Source organism: Bos grunniens, chromosome 10 (genome assembly GCF_055505025.1).
Source record: "Bos grunniens cultivar Pamir isolate PY7600 chromosome 10, Bosgru_T2T1.0, whole genome shotgun sequence".
Lineage (NCBI taxonomy): Eukaryota > Metazoa > Chordata > Mammalia > Artiodactyla > Bovidae > Bos > Bos grunniens.
The window spans coordinates 59502366-59516195 of NC_141174.1; the positions used below are offsets into that span (position 1 = coordinate 59502366).

Sequence of the window (13830 nt, forward strand, 5' to 3'; positions counted from 1 at the left end):
ACTGGAGTGGATTCCCATTTCCTTCTCCAGGGGATCTTCTTATCCCAGGGATCAAATCCATATCTCCTACTTTGGCAGTGGATTCTTTGCATCTGACCCATCAGGGAAGCCCATGGCGTTTATATTGTGCACTAATAAAGTGATGTGTGTGTTTAAGTCACTCAGTTGTGACTGACTCTCTGCGACCCTTTGGACAGTAGCCCACCAGGCTCCTCTGTCCATGGGATTTTTCAGGCAAGAATACTGGAATGGGTTGCCATTTCCTCCTCTGGGGGATCTTCCTGACCAAGGGATTGAACCCACATCTCCTACGTCTCCTGCAATGCAGCCGGATTCTTTACCGGCTGAGCCATCAGGGAAAGGGAAAGTGAAAGTCGCTCAGTCACCTCCGACTCTTTGTGACCCCATGGACTAAACAGTCCATGGAATTCTCCAGGCCAGAATACTGGAGTGATTAGCCTTTCCCTTCTCCAGGGGATCTTCCCAACCCAGGGATCGAACCCAGGTCTCCTGCATTGCAGGTGGATTCTTTACCAGGTGAGCTACAAGGGAACCCCAAGAATACTGGAGCGGGTAGCCTATCCCTTCTCCAGTGGATCTTCCAGACCCAGGAATCAAACTGGGGTCTCCTGCATTGCAGGTAGATAATAAAGTGATGTGACTGCCAAACCCTAACTCTCAAAACTTAGAGATTTATAGCCAATGATGTCTGTATCTGGAAGCAAAAATGAGGGTTGAAGAGGAATCTGCTTAAGTAATAGACTGAGTGCATAGTGACAGTAGCTAAACTGAATTAGAGAATCTTGGCAACCTCTGTGCCTACATCAAAACTCTACTTTGAAAACAAGGACTCATATCAATTTAAGAGTGATGAGATGTCAGATTGTGCTGCTTCAGGTAACAGAATCACTGTCTCCTTCCCATTCAAAATCAAACCCATAGGGATTAAACACAAATTAAATGTTGCTAATAACAACGATAGCTAAAACACTAAGGGACTGGGCTGTTGATCAAATTTAATTCCCCTGAGAAGAGGAATTCCAGCAGACACACAACAGGGTGTAAAAAAGGTTTTAAAGAGTCTTTATTAACTAAAAAGCAATTCTTAGTCTTTCTTATAAACCTTGGCCCTTTTGTTATTTGCAAAGGGTCTCCTCAAGTGTTAGAAAGTTGGCAATTTGCTTTACAACATTTATAGGTCTTTTTTCCACCTAATGATTTGGAGGAAATATATGCTGAGAGAATTAATTTAATGACAAGCCAGATAAGGTATTAGTAGAATTCAGTAGCTGGATCATTGTGCCTGTTGTATAAAAAGTATGGATTGTTTGATTGCTCCATCTTTTCTTCAGCGATCCTACATTTACACTTCACTAAAGTCCAAATTTAGTATGATTTAGCTATTTGCACTATACTCCTCTGCTAATTACACCCACACTGGCAAGTTAGGTGACTGCATCTTTTCCTGGGTGTTTTGTGTAAGAATCTCAACCTCGCTGTGCAGCAGAGGCCTGCCAGGTAAGCCCTGCCTGCCTTCACCTCACCCACGCCAAATTCTTCTTCACTACTTGCTCCAGAGCAGTGGTTTGGCTAAATCGCAGCTCCTCTGAGTGGCACTGAGGAGGCCACGGAGGGAAGGAATGTGAGTAATGGAGAGAAAGGAAAGGAGCAACAGCAAGGGAGAGGGACATTAAGGAGAAACTGAGTAAGAGAGATGAGGTGAAGAGGTAGGAAGAAGGAGAAAAGATAGATATAATGTTCAGAGACAAAGAGGGTTTCCTGTAGTTATCTGGTTATGATAATAGTTATTGAAGCTTGTAAATCAGAGCCTATCATTTCCTTACTAAAAACTCTCCAATGACTTTCCATCAGGCTTAGAACTAAATCCAGGCTCTTTATGATGACCTACAAAGCCCTACATGATCTAGCCCTTAGTGACACCCCTTAGTGACTAAAAACAATTCATCATCTCTTGCAGTTTCTATGGGTCAGGAATTAGGAGTGGCTTGGCTTGGTGATTCTGGCTCAGGGTCTCTCGTGAGGTTGCAGTCACATGTTAACTGATGTCAAAGTCATCTGAAGGCTTGTGCAGGTTTGGAGAATGCTATCCCAGGAGGCTTACTCATATGGCTGGTTGTTTTCAGGAAGCCTCTCAGCATCAGCTTCTCAAAGTGGTCTGGGCTTCCTCACAGCCTGGCAGGTGAGTTCCTATGGTGATTATCCATGGAGAGAGCAAGGGAGGAAAGGGGAGAGAGAGAGAGAGAGAGAGAGATTGGAAACCACACAGAAGGAAGCTTTATCCTCTTTATGACCTAGCCTTGGAAGGTATATAAGTTCCCTCTGTCATACTCCAGTGACTAGGACAATCCCAAGACCCTCTCCAACCTAAGGAGAGTGAACATAGACCACTTCCCTTGGTGGGTCACGCTGTTAGAAGTACATCTAGGAAGACAAATATATAGATATGGCCATCTTTGGAAAATACAGTCTTCCGTGGGGAGAATTTCCTGTGATTATAATAACTATTTTATGTAATTGATAAATCAGGTAATATCAATTTGTCTAATGGCTTTCCATCAGTTACTTTCAAGAATTCCTTACTTTTAAAGCCTTATGTGACCAAGCCCTTCCCTGTGAACCCCTATCCGACCCCCACACTCATCCTTTTTGCCACTTCTCAAACCTACTAAGCACATTCCCTCTGCATGGATCAGTTTTCTCTGAGATAGTCACCTGATTTGCTTTCGTGTTTTATTCAGGTTTCTACTGAAAGGGCACCTTCTGAGAAAGGCTCTCCCTGTGAGTCCTCACTGCTTGCCCATGGACAAACTCACTTTCTCTCTGTCCTCGCTACCTCACTTTGTTTTTATTCAAGGCTCTTGTCACCACCTGACATCATGGGTAGAGAGATAGATGGGTAGCTGGGTGGATGGATAGATGGGTAGAAAGAGATGGAGACCATCAACTCAGTTCAGTTAAGTTGCTCAGTCGTGTCCGACTCTTTGGGACCCCATGGACTGCAGCATGCCAGGCCTTCCTATCCATCACCAACTCCCGGAGCTTACCCAAACTCATCTCCATTGAGTTGGTGATGCCATCCAGCCATCTCATCCTCTGTCCTCCCCTTCTCCTCTCACCCTCAATCTTTCCCAGCATCAGGGTCTTTTCAAATGAGTTAGCTTTTCACATCAGGTGGCCAAAGTATTGAAGTTTCACCTCCAACATCAGTCCTTCCAATGAACACCCAGGACTGATCTCCTTTAAGCTGGACTGGTTGGATCTCCTTGCAGTCCAAGGGACTCTCAAGAGTCTTCTCCAACATCACAGTTCAAAAGCATCATTTCTTCAGCACTAAACTTTCTTTACAGTCCAACTCTCACATCCATACATGACCACCAGAAAAACCATAGCCTTGACTAGACGGACCATATATATAATGTCATATATTAGATACAGATATAGAGCTTTGTTCTTTTGCTCTCAGCAGTATATGAATTCTATGAGGGCAGTAACTCATTTTGTTCACCAGCTGTCTCCAATAGACAGAACAGTGTCTACCCTAGAGTAAGTGCTACTCTGAGTATATGTGTGTTGAATGAGCAAAACACACACATGAATGAAAAAAACAAAGGGATATTACCTCTTCCTGAAGGCCATTCCCAAGTTGTTCTGACCAGTGTTGGCAGCACTGTAATGAGCGTGTCTGGGAGAATTAGGAAGGGCAGGACTCCACAACATGTATACCTGCTAACTGCTAAGTCACAATGAGACCCAGTATAATCAATCTTTTCAATCTTGATGAAAGAATAAGAAAAGCCTATCATAGTACTTAGCTAAACTAGGTAGAGTTTGGTGTGATTTGTGAATTCAAGAGTCCAGCCCAGCCCTTCTTTGCCTTTGTTGGTTGATGGTGCCAAAATCAATAATCCTTGAGGCTTTCTGAAATAGTGGAGCATTGCCTTAATGATGATATATCAAACAGTTAAAACTTAAGGGTAAATAGGATTCTGTAATGGATTTAAAATAATTTTTTTTTTTTTTTGGCTATGCTGGTCTGCCGGGTCTACTGTCATTGCAGCGCAGGGGCTTCTTACTGCAGTGGCTCCTCTTGTTGCAGAGCTCAGGCTCTCGCATGCGTAAGCGTCAGTTGTTGCAGCGCGCAGGCTTGGTAGTTGTGGCTGGCGAGTCCCAGTGCGCAGGCCCGGAAGTTGTTGCCCATGGGCCTGGTTGCCTCATGGCATGTGGGATTTTCATGGACCAGGGATTGACCCTGTATCCCCTGAATTGGCAGGCAGATTCTCAACCACTGGACCACCAGGGAAATCTTATAATGCATTTTAAAGGACAGCTTGCCTTACGTATTACTGAGTTCAAGAGAAATTGTATTGCTAGGGAGATGAGACTTCAGAACTTTTCTGAAAGCCAGCAGAATAAAATCAAGAAATGCCTATGCTTACTCATTTAAGAAATTTAGCAACAACATGAGCAGGGATAGCTCTGCTTCTACAGAAAGCAGAGAAAAAACATCAAGACATCTCTGGAACACGTCTCCTAACTGCTGTGCTACAGCCATGCTGAGCAACTCACAGTTCCCAATCAAACCAGGCCGTCTTACCCCTCCACAGCCCTGCTTGCTGGGAATGCTACACTCTTGAGCTTTTACCTCCTGGTGCTCTCTTAACCCACACCTGCCACAGGAGAACCAAGCGCTGCATTCTGTTAAGTCCATGGTACACCGCTCACAGCACCATAACATTTTTTGGCATTCATGTAAGTTTGCATGCCTGCCCCCTGTCCTAGGGGCTACCCTGGTGGCTCAGCTGGCAAAGAATCCACCTGCAATGAGGGAGACCTGGGTTCGATCCCTGGGTTGGGAAGATCCCCTGGAGAAGGGACTGGCTACCAACTCCAGTATTCTGGCCTGGAGAATTCCATGGACTATATAGTCAGTCCATGGGGTTGCAAAGACTCGGACACAACTGAGTGACTTTCACTTCACTTCACTGCCACTATCCTAGATCACCAGCTTCTCCAGGGAAGAGTCTGGGGTCATGTTGGTGTTTGTGTCCTTACTAACTAACCAATGACCTTGACATAGGACACACTGAATAGAAGGATTTGATGGATGGACAGGCAGACAGACAAATGTGTGAACTGTCTTATCAGTGCTCTGTTGAGAAGATAGCTTAAAAATATGGGGGAAGACACACTCAGCACCCCGCTGTGATTCTCACTGGGGAAGAGCACTAGTGACTCTTCCTGGGCTGTCACACTGCACATGACCCCTGTCTGTAAAGTCTGTGAGCTGAGAATTCTCAGGACAGGCGTGGTATCCAACCTGACCTCTGCAGTCAGACATTCACACGGCAGGGACAGCCTATGTGATGATCCTTCCGTAAGCTGCCAGACATCCAGTTGAACCCTGAAAAGCTCTTAATGTGCAATGACTGGGGAATCCAACTTGGCAGAGCTACATATTCACTGTGCTAATATTATGAAATGACAGTTCCCTCCCTCTTCCAAATCTCCCTCAAAGATCTCCCTGTGGCCCACTCTAACTGGACGTCCAGGGAAGGGAATTCTAGAGAATGTCATTCTACCTTCCTTGACACATTTCAGAGCCACCACCTCTTCTCAGTTTCATTCTACAAGCAGAGAACTGAAAAGCAGTCATAGAAGTAGTTGGAGTTCTATTAATTCTGTATGCACATCTAATAAAAACAGATAAAAGGTATAAATCTTAATATTTGCTTTCCTGCCCAAATTTCTCATAAAACTGCTATAGATGGAATTGGCCAAGAGAGCTTATGAGTTAACAAGCGTTTCAGCATGGCCCCAGATGGTCTGGTGTTTTGATTCTAGCTTGTTCTCTATCTTTTCTCCACAAAGCTTTAACCTTTCTCTTCTCTCCATTGGCCCCACCATTCTCTGCCTTCCCCTCTTGGATACCCCTGCCATCAGTTTGATGTCTCTGCTGTGCTCTGCCCATGAAACCACATTTTCTTTCTTTCTTTTTTTTTTTTTTTTTGAGACCACATTTTCTACTCCCTCTGATTTCTTTCTTCCCCAATACCTCTCCTCTCTCCATACTTAAATCTATTAGCCATCAGCATACTGGAGTTCTGTCATTTTAAATATATAACTGGAAATAGGCAGAAGATGATATTCTATATAGAAGACATTAACAGGACAATTCCCATAAAACTGATTTTTTATGGGACATTCTGTAATGACATCTGAATTCTTTCTTTACTGAGACATAAAGAATCTTATCTTCATTAAGTCCTGAGACCAGGTATGTGATATCAATTAAAAGGCAGTGGGTTTGAGTCCCATCCAGAACTCAGCTTGGGTTCAAGTCCCACCTGAGGTGTGCAGTCTCAGGCGTGTGTGTGCTTAGTCACTAAGTTGTGTCCAACTCTTTGCGACCCCAAGGACTGCAGCCCACCAAGCTCCTCTGTCCATGGGATTTCCTAGGCAAGAATACTGGAGTGGGTTTCCATGCCCTCCTCCAAGGGATCTTCCCAACTCAGGGATTGAATCTGTATCTCCTGTGTCTCCTGTTTTGCAGGTAGGTTCTTTACCACTTGAGCCACCTGGGAAATCTTAAGTAATCACATTCTTAGAAATTCAGAGATAGAAACATTATATAATGCATGCATGTTGGGACCTCATATAAGCAAGTTAAGCCATTAACCTTATTAACAATGAGCTAAATGTTTTGTGCCAGGAATATATAGGTGTGATATTTACATAACTTAAGTGGCAGAGGAGGAGGCTAGCCCTGTGTTCACCCTGAGAAGGTTAAGGCCAGGTCTGGAAGAAGCAGGCAGGACTGTAGCAGAGCAGTCTCAGCTCCTGGGAAAGGTTCAAGATGAAGGGACACCAGTTTCTCCATCTGTACCTGCCATAGGAACAGGCCTCCAAAGGCCTCAGAGAGCTGCACTCACCCTAAGGAGGAAGTTGTCCAATGGGAGGGATGGGAGGAGAGAAATTTTATCCTATAAAGATCATTTCAGGTTTGCCTTTGTGGCCAAGCACATCTGTAAAACTAATGTCAAGGTCCCTTTTGCTCACCAAAATTATTCCCACTTTTCTCAACATTACCAAAAATTTCCTAAACTACAAAGTAGTTCATTTGACAACCAGAAATAAAAAATTTAAAATGGAAATCTTTAGTTTAGATAAAATTTTAATGTGAATGAATTTCAATGAAAGGATAATAGGGTATTTGGCCGATCACTCTTAAGGATCAGACTGGTGTCTGATCCTTCCTGGCTTTCAGAGGAGAAAGGAGAAGTTGTGGCATCAGGGGTAGGCTAGGGGGACAAAGAAGATACACAACACATTGAGGCAGACTTTACCAGATTTAGCCATCACTGTCTTCTGCTGGGTAGGGACAGTGACAAGGTGGGGCACTGAGGAGTTGCTATAGGATACTTTCAATGGCGTTTGAAAACCAGCCTGCATCACAGGCTGGGGAGAGAGGGGTTGATTAAGCTATCAAATTCTCACTCTGCAGAGGGTTCTCATTGCAGTCTTGAACAATCAGCATCCTTATTCAAAGCCACATACCCATTCCCTCTTCAGTTCTATGCTGAGGACACCACCTCACTCCAACAGAACTTGCTGCTCCAGCAGTTAGTCCCTTTGTTCAGAAGGAAATGTGGCTTAGGGGGCTCAGGAATGAAATTCACTTTGTTAATTATATAGTGCCTCCCCCATGGCTCAGCAGGTAAAGAATCCTCCTGCAACAGGAGACATGAGTTTGATCCCTAGGTCAGGATAGTCCCCTGGAGGAGGAAAATGGCAACCCACTCCAGTATTCTTGGCTGAAAAATCCCTTGGACAGAGGAGTCTGAGGGTCACAAAGAATCAGACAAGACTGAGCGACTAATGAGATTGATAATAATTTTACTTACAAATCAGAATTAACCATTATGATTTGTATAAACGTTATTAGGAAATATGTTTATAAAACCTTATTTGAAACACATAATGTCATGTTAAGTATTGAAATGAAAATTAAAAACCTGAGAATGTTTCTTTATATTTCTAATATATATAATAAGTAATATATTAAGTTATTTTTAATTGATAAAATGATATTACTAAGGGGAAATCACAGTAAAAGAGAAAAGCATATTCTTAGACAAAAGCAGCATCTGATTTTTAACAGAGAAATAGATAATAAGCAATTAAATCCATATCATACTTAAGAACAGCTCTGGAAATCTCTTCTTTTCAAGGAACTAATAGTTTCTGGGAAAAAGAGGAAAGACATTTGGGGGTGAACACATGTCATTTACTGTGAGGTGCTCTCAAATCTGTTCCCTCTACCTCAGATGAAAACATCATTGAAATTCACAGGAGGGCCAGGCTGTGCAGCCCACACTTGGCGGGTACAGAATGGAGCAAACTGCAGCTCTGAATAGGTTTTTCCGTGCACGTTGCTCTGTCTGTGTGATGCCAGTGGCAGATTCAGCAGTCACCTCACATAACCCACCCTTGCTCACCCAAGCTTTTAACTGCTTTTAACAGGCTTTTCTTTGGAAATGATTGCACAGTTATTTAGTCGTTTATAAAATCAACCAGTTCCCATAGTGAGATTTATTTCTATGGGAGTCAAATCTTAGATTCTAACTAGCAGAGCAAAAATCTGTTGTCATGGAAACCATTCCCATTTCACTAAGCTGGAGCTTCAATTCACTTGCCTGGAGATGGATTGACAAAGATGCCGAGGAAAAGGGTGAAAAGAAATCAGACATGGCTTAAAACTATTTTTCTGAACAGTATCGATGATCACTATTGATTTTACTTTGGATGGAAAATTGACCTATACTGGATCCTAACAAAGTACTTTCCGTACTGGGGGGAAGCAACCAAAGTATGTTTTAGAAGCTATTTAAGATAACCCAAAGAGTTTCTCTCTTGCCAATGACGAGGATCATTTATTAGACCAGTAAGATTGTGTTTTATTTGTTCCAGAATAACTGAAGCCATAGTAGTTATGTTAAGGGTAATTCAATTTCTTTATATTTAAGCTTTATAAGTTAAATGTTAAGACTGTCAGAGAAGTAATATGTGGATTTGTCATCAAAATGAAAGGATTGTGTGCATCTCAAACTCATAGTCAAACCAAGCATGTCTGTTCACAAGTTCTTATTCCTACAAACTTATGGCATCATAAGTTGACCATAAAGAGCATGTGTATTTCAAGCTTTACGGTATTTGTGCCTTCCTAAAAGGACAGAACATTTCTGAGGGTTGGTGGAGATACCAACAGAGATGGTGTAAGCCGTTCCATTTTTTGCTCCATAGCCCGTCATTCCTGCTCCCTCTAAGAAATTACCACATTTCAGATTAGGCACACGTTTCCTCTTAAAGGACCTTCAACCAGACACATCTTTTTATTTTTTACTGAAGTACAGTTGTGTTAATTTGTGCTGTACAGCAAAGTGATTCAATTATACATATATATATATTCCTTTTTACAGTCTTTTCCATTATGATTTATCAGAGGAGCTATCAAAATTTAGTTCCCTGTGCTATACAGTAGGACCTTACTATCAAACCAGATACATCTTTTAAATTAAAGTGGCACCATTGTGAGTGAAATACACACCAGAGTTAGTGGATGCCATGTGACTAGATTTCAGGTGCTGCTGGGTATCTGCAACAGAAGAGAAGTGACAACATGGTCAGAGGCAAGGCTGAGAGATGACAGTCTTCATCCAAGGCAGCAACAGCTCCCAATATTGAGTGAAATATTTTTAGTAGTCAGTTATAAGATTCTTGAGGATTTGACAGGTGTCTATTTAAATTCAGAGATTCAGTTGAAAAACAAATAAGGTCATCTGAAAAAAAACTAAATTTTTTTTAGGAAAAAAAATGTTATCCCACATCATGGGGTCTTAGTAAACAGATTAATTATATACAAGAAGTATTTATCCTTGGGGAAAAAATTCATTTTAAAATAAAAAGTATAAAATGTCTCCAGTAAAATATACAAACCTTAAATTTATAGCTCAATGAATTTTTTATATTTATTTATATTTATAAATTTTACACCTATTAATATATATGTGTGTGTGTGTGTGTATATCTAGCACCCAGATCAAAATATAAAACATAGTCTTCCCTCAGAGAATTTCACAAAACACTTCTCCAATCTTCCTACCTACCAAGGTCACCATTTTCCTGACTTCCATCATCATAGATTAGTTCTTTCTGTTCTTGAACTTTGCATAAATAACAATATGTATCTTTTTGTCTCACTTCTTTTAATCAACATAATGTTTTAAAACTCATTTATGTTTCATGTATATCATTAGCTTGAATATTCATTGCTAAGCAGTGTTCTATTGTATGAATATACAGAATTTATTTATCCATGTTACTGTTGATAGACATTTGGGCAGTTTCCAACTTGAGGCTGTTATAAATAAAGCTGCTATGAACATTTTTATCGAAGTTTTTTGTGGACATATGCTGTCATGTCGGGTAGCTGTATATTTAACTTTCCTGGAAAGCATCGGTTTTCCCAGGTGGTTTTGCCATTGTAACTCTCACTAGCATGTGTGAGGCTCCCACCCTCACCAGCACCTAGTTTTGTCATTCCAGTGGATGTGCAGTGGTCTCTCCTTATGTGCCCTTTTTTCTAAAGAAGCTTTTTAAAGAAGCTATGTTAATATCTGCCTCAATGTTGTCATGGGGTCCTATGGTCAGAATAAAAATTCAGATACTGTGATTAACATTTCCCAACCTCCCAATGACCCCACTGGGAAATGTAGATTTTCCAAGATAAGTAAAAGTTCAGGGGCGCTGAGACTTCAGGGTACTTATAAACTGATGATCATAACGGGTTGAAGTAGAAAGGTACACCTGATTCTTCTATAGTCACAACTCTCTCATTGACTGTAGCCCAGAAGATCCTCTACTTTTTAGGCCTTGTGTGATTAGGCTGGTTCAGCAAGATAATCCAGAATGATCTCTTAGAATCAAGGTCCTTAATCCTGTCTGCCGAGTTCCTTTTGCCGTGTGAGATAAGATAACCCAGGTTTCAAGGATTTGGGTGTGGACATTCAGGGAGCCACGATTCTGCCTACAACATCAAGAAATAGGATTGATATCCACAGATTGAACCAGCTCACCTGGAATCTGGTGCTCGAGCCCTGCTCTCAGTGACACTACGAGGTACAGGTAATCCCCTGGAGTGAACATTCCCCAATGCTGCTCAGTGGTATAGATGACACAGGGTGGCTTTTATTCCTCCCAAAGGGTCACAAAGGCTGAGGAGTAGATGGAATGCCATCAGGTGTATTTGTTTACCAGTAACATTTAAAGAAAACTTGTGACTTCAACCTCATTTATAGGTTTGCTTAGCTTAGCTATTCTTTGATGCTGTACCAAAAAAAAAAAAAAACCTTTTAAAAAGAGATAGAGACTGCTGTATCCTCCCATGCAACTCGTAATACTAGCGAAAAAAGACACTGAAATTGAATGTTCAGAACATAAGAACAGCTGCCCAAGCCATCCTTATATAAGCACTTACGTGCAAAAAAAGCCTTTTCTTTCTTTTATGGTCTGGCCACCACTGTGACTTACCTTTGAAAGTGTATTAGAGATGGAAAAGATTCTATTCTGGGTCTAGGAGGTCAGAATAGGGAGAAGGGAAAAAATGTTGCTGGTTTTCCAAGTTCCATCTAAGAATAATATTTCTAGTAGGAACCTTGTTAAAACGAGTATTATTAGGGTTTCCTACCTCTTCCAAATAATCATATTTTTAAATGTAATATATTTTCATAAACTGTGTCTCCTTAATATCTATATAATTTATAAATTCAGTTTCAATTATCAGTTTCATCCAAGGGGTTTTAGAATGGCATTTCTTAATTTTATGAGAGATACATTAAGCGAAGCATTTGGGGGACTGTAGTAGGAAAGGTGAATCAAAGTTATTAGTTAATTTTGACTCAGTAATGGACAAATATAGGTTGACATGTGATGACAAGATGGGAAGGTAACATGGAAAAGCACAGCAAACCATCCAAAGTAATTGGTGAGTGGGATTAAGATATTAAAAGAGGCCCCGCCCCTGGATGCCGCTGTGCCCCTGCGCGGCCGCCGCCGATCGATCGCAGCGCAGGAGCCGCCGCCGCCGCGGTTGATGTGATTGACCCGGGGCTGAGGAGGCCGCTAAGATGCCGCAGTCCAAGTCCCGGAAGATCGCGATCCTGGGCTACCGGTCTGTGGGGAAATCCTCGTTGACGATTCAGTATGTTGAAGGCCAATTTGTTGACTCCTACGATCCAACCATAGAAAATACTTTCACAAAATTGATCACAGTAAATGGACAGGAGTATCATCTTCAACTTGTGGACACAGCTGGGCAGGATGAATATTCCATCTTTCCTCAGACATACTCCATAGATATTAATGGCTATATTCTTGTGTATTCTGTTACATCAATCAAAAGCTTTGAAGTGATCAAAGTTATCCATGGCAAATTGTTGGATATGGTGGGGAAAGTGCAGATACCTATTATGTTGGTTGGGAATAAGAAAGACCTACATATGGAAAGGGTGATTAGTTATGAAGAAGGGAAAGCGTTAGCAGAGTCTTGGAACGCAGCGTTTTTGGAATCATCTGCTAAAGAAAATCAGACTGCTGTTGATGTTTTTAGAAGGATAATTTTGGAGGCAGAAAAAATCGATGGGGCCGCTTCACAAGGAAAGTCTTCCTGCTCGGTGATGTGATTCTCCTGCAGAACCGGGGATGCTGGGGCCCAGTCCCGCCTAGGGAAGCCAACTGCCCGTCATCCTTTACGATAAACTGCTTCGTTTCTCTTCTGTTAACCTGAAAGATTTCATTTGGGTCAGAGATTCTCCCTCACCCCCTCCTTTCAGATTATGTTCAACTCTGACTCTGTCCAAATGAGTTCACTTCCATTTTCAAATTTTGAGCAATCATATTTTCAATTTATATATTGTATTTCTTAATAATATTATGACCAAGAATTTTATCGCATTAATTTTTCAGTGTAGTTTGTTGTTTAAAATAATGTAATCATTCAAATGATACATATTGTTACACTACTATTAACTAGGCTTCAATATATCAGTGTTTATTTCATTGTGTTAAATGTATACTTGTAAATAAAATAGCTGCAAACCTTAAAAAAAAAAGATATTAAAAGAAATGTGATAAAGCCACAAATTTTTTAAAAAGGAAAAATAGATTATAACAAACAGAAATATAAATAATGTTGGTGGAATAAAGCCAACTATATCAATGAATACAATAAATGTAAATAGCTCAAATTCCCCAATGACAGTGAAAAAAAAATCAGATTGAGTTAAAAACAAATATAGTTTTGAAATAAAAGAAGAGCAAAGTTGTATGAGAGAGAGAGGAGGGTATAAATATAGCAATATCAGATGAAATGGAATTCAAGATCAAAAGAACTAAGTGAAACATAGAAGGATAAGCTCTAATGTTAAAAGGTATAAATATTATTTAACAAACAACAGAGCCACAAATACAGAAAGCAATACTAAAGGAGAATGGGATCAAAGACAATCTTTGCAGGAAATTTGATTACTTGTTTGTTTTAGAATATTGTAAGTCAAGTAGACAAATAACAAAAATTTAGGATATCTGAATAATGCAATTAACAAGTTAAATTGTGTTTACAAATATGTTGCAAATTTTTATATTATACATATCATTTTTGTATTATATATATTCTCTCCCACAAAAAGAGAATATATTCTTCTCTTACGCTCATTGCCTGTTTATCAGAAGCTATCATGTACTTGTATCTGTCCA

At 40.7% G+C, this 13830-nt stretch overlaps 1 protein-coding gene and 1 pseudogene across 16 annotated transcripts in view; both read left to right on the plus strand.

Moving 5' to 3' along the window:
* Positions 1-13830, plus strand: part of TRIM9 (tripartite motif containing 9) — a 119997-nt gene that overhangs the window by 41621 nt on the left and 64546 nt on the right. The gene's annotated exons all lie outside the window — the stretch shown is intronic.
* LOC147364622 (GTP-binding protein Rheb pseudogene) lies at positions 12121-13187 on the plus strand (annotated as a pseudogene). Its single transcript, XR_015134768.1, has one exon. The product of XR_015134768.1 is annotated as a GTP-binding protein Rheb pseudogene (transcript).